Consider the following 4014-nt stretch of genomic DNA (forward strand, 5'->3'; position numbering starts at 1 on the left):
CAGCATATGCGTTAACCAAACCACTCTTTAAAGGTCCATTTCTCAAGTTTAGATCCAAGTTGGGCGTTACTGATGGGACCGCCATCTTGAGGAGGTATTAAGGAAGTTACCTAATATAAATTATTAGAGTGTATCTTTTATTTATTTTCGTATATCATAGTTTCCTAATGGTTATTTCTTTTTTAGTGAACAAGTTGTAATTGGCTATTTAAAGCCCTTTTTTGATCAATAATAATTATCAAATCATATCATAATACTTAGGAGGGTTTTGTTTTTAATATATAAAGAAACCTCAGGCCTTAACAACTAAACAAGGTTAGTTTTTGTTGTAGGTTTTTTTTTTTTTTAATATAAAAAAAAGTTCAATCCCTTATGTTCTTGAGGTATATGTTAAATGCAAGAAGAAAAGAAGCGATGAGATAAGAATAGAATAAATTGAATCATTCTAAATCATCTAAGTATGGGAGAAATAATTTTCGACTAAAACCATTAAGAAAAATTATATCAATTCATTTTCTATCTTTTTCTCTTTTATAAAAAAACTTACGTGAAATATGCTACAAAATTACAACACACATTGATAAATTTATATGCGCTTATTAAAAGTACATGGAAAAGTTATGTTGAAATTGTTAATCCCTTGTAACCCCAAAGGACTTCAAGTATTAAAACCCAAAAGGATTAAATTGTCTTAATGCGAAAGTATATAAGCTCGTGTATGCATTTTATTTCTAAGAATAAAAATCACCAAAATCATTATATCCCTATGAATAGTGCATTTCAGTTAACCTGCAATACTTAAAAGAGGGAAGGAAAAGGTATATATTTACCTTTCGATGAATATTACGTCAAATCCATACTCAATATTCTCAAATCTAGAAGACTATAAATTGGCATAACTTTTGTTAGATTAGATATTTTTTTCATTAGGCTTTTATGGTTTTATGACTTTATCGGCCATGAAAATTTATAAATCTTTCGTCAATTAAAAAGGCTTTCAAGTGGATAAATCGTATTGCCAACAACGTAAGAATACATTGTTATCTTTGAGAAACATTATTTAATCTTGGTTTTATATACTTCTAACCAAATAGGTAATGCTACCTTTAAATCCTAACTCCCCATGCAGTACAATTGCTTTAATGTAGCAACAATATTCGAAGTTGTATATGCTGTGAGTAGTTGAGTACCAGATATGTGAACTCATATTGGCATCTATCCAATCAATCAATGTATTTTATAACAATGGAATTTATTCCCACACTAAACATTCGATGTATACCTCAATATCTATCATGGGAATGGTATTATTCTTCAGGTGCGTAATTCGAAAGCCTTTATCTTATCGTTCTCTTTAATCACTTTACCGACTATCTTCAGATGTTTGTAACACTTGTAGTTTTGACTCGTTAGACTTTTGTTAATTTTGTAATTGAACAATTATTATATTTAATATATCGAGTTAACGTTAGGTGTTCCTTAGCGTAAATTGTAATGGTAGACATTTGCGTATTTAATTATGGTACGGTAAGGTTGTGACTAGCTAGCTAGTGGATAGTGAATAATGTGCAATTGTGTGTGCTAGTGTGCCTAATGGTCCCACCCACTCATGCTAGTAAATTGTGTTATAATAATAATCATCACCAAAAGTGCAAGAATTTTCTTTGGCTTAAAGTGTTCATCATCCATTTTAGATTTTTTTTTCTTTCAAATCTTTGGATTGGTTGATGTTTAGTTTGGTTTATTGTTTTCAAAAGGATCTAACGATTTTGAAAGTGGCTTTGTTAAAAGAGTTGTTTTTGATGTATGGTTATGCTTGATTTCAGTTGTGGTAAAATTTGGAGACTCGATTTGGCTTATAGGTTGGTTGATTTTCGTGTAAAAACCTGTTTTGGATGATGAACAGCCTAGAATGCGTTGCACAGATTTCAAGCACCCCATTTTCAAGTTTCTACCTAAATAATATCGACCTTAAACTCATTTGTGCGCCGCATAGATTTCATGTGCGACACATCGCGTGTTGTAACACTTTTCTCTTAAATTTATGGATTTCAAATACTTGTTCGCGAAACAGCGTCATAAGTAGTAGAGGCAATTAAACTTTTGTAAAATTCGGTGTTAATTATCAAATATCATTACAACAATAAATGAAATCCAAAATAACAGTCATTACAATGCATAAATCCGAAATCAAAATTAAGTTTTAAACAAATCTATTTCTGTTTAGTTATGGTAAATATGTTTTATTACTATATTGTGATAGACTATTTTAACTATGAGCTACATGGATTTCTTGTTGAACTATTATGGTTACTCTTATATTGGACACATGAATACTTGTAACGGATATCCAAGCAGCAAAAGGGTTGTCGTATATGCAACGAACACAGGTTAACAAACAACAAATGAACATAGCATCGGGTATGCAAGAACGATCAGAATACCCATCATCAACAAAAACAGAAACCCTAACCCTAGGAATACCCTAATCTGCAAAAAATCAGCCCCCCTTAATCAGCTAACAGAATCGAAAAAGATCTAGCTCCACTAAACACGTTAGCCGCGATCACAATTCTTGTATGCAATCAAAAAATCAAGAGACGAAGATACGAAAAACCTAATTTACATGCAACCTAAACAAAAAACACTAAAAGAAACGCAATCAGAAGATCAAGAAGATTCAATAATTACGAACACTCACCATCTTCAGCTAGGAAAACATGAAATAAGGGAGAACGATTTAGAAGCATAGAATTGCCATACCCAGAGAGAGAGAAGTCCTCTTGGTTTGCAAGTTGACCAGAGAAAGAACATTGGAGATATTTGATATTAACAGCCTTAAAAGGAAAAAAAAAAAAAAACACTCTTAAATATTGTACGCATAGGTTTGTATATGTCTGATTTATCAGTTTTTAGGTTACATTTCTTCATCCAACCCATATTCACAATCCTATTTAGTGATTTTGTCTCGAAAATAAAACCCCTAAAAAATTGACCATAAATCGTGAGATATGCATCTAGAAATCATGTTAATCATATACCTATGTCAGAATAGAGTTAGGGGAAGTGTTTCTTGTGTTCTTTAAGCACAAGAAAGATCAAGTCTAGTGAATCGAAAATGGTGTGCACAAACACGCAAACTAGAAGGGTTTTTGACAGAACACGCAAATGGATTTGAAAATGATAATAATGCGTATAAGTTAGACTTTTATACCCACATATAACATGCAAATGTACAACCACGCAAAAGAGGCCCAATCAGTATAAGATGCAAATTAAGTCCACTTGGCGAAATACACAAATTAAGCCCACTTGGCAAAAAAAAAAATGCATATTTAGCCCACTTAGCAAAACACTCATATTTTTCGAAACAAATGATCTTTGACTTTCCAAAAAGTCAAACTTTATAAACTTGATTAACACTTGAAAATTCACACATAATTTTCTTGAACCACTATAATTAACGAAAATTTCGTTAGAGACCACAATAAGATAGATACTGAAACTAATTCAATTATCACTATTATTAATATTTTACCTCTAGGAATTCTCAAAAATTTTCATTACATAAATGAACTTACAATGTACAATCATTAATTTGTCATCATTTACTAAACTTATAAAGTACAATCGTTAAGTATTTAACGTTTACTGACATAGTGAGTACGTAATGTACAACGTCTGACTTTGTAAATTTGTTCTGATCCTACACAACACTCAAAGCATAAATTACATAAAAATTCAAATATAATGAAAATTTAAAGAAATAAATTTGGATAAATAAATAAACAAACTGTTAATCTTCATTTTCATCTCCGTTTGAACTTTTGTGAGTTCTCGGTGTGTAAGTATACCCTGCTCGACTTACAAGTTTGAGTGGTCTCTATTCTAGACTAGATAGACTCAACTTGTCGTACACTTAAAAGATACTTTATCTTCATGGTTGACACACATCTATGTTAAATTAATTAATCTGCACACTCAAACAAACTTGTGAGATCTACACAACATAAA

Source organism: Erigeron canadensis, unplaced genomic scaffold (assembly GCF_010389155.1).
Source record: "Erigeron canadensis isolate Cc75 unplaced genomic scaffold, C_canadensis_v1 Conyza_canadensis_unscaffolded:282, whole genome shotgun sequence".
NCBI classification, from domain to species: Eukaryota; Viridiplantae; Streptophyta; class Magnoliopsida; order Asterales; family Asteraceae; genus Erigeron; species Erigeron canadensis.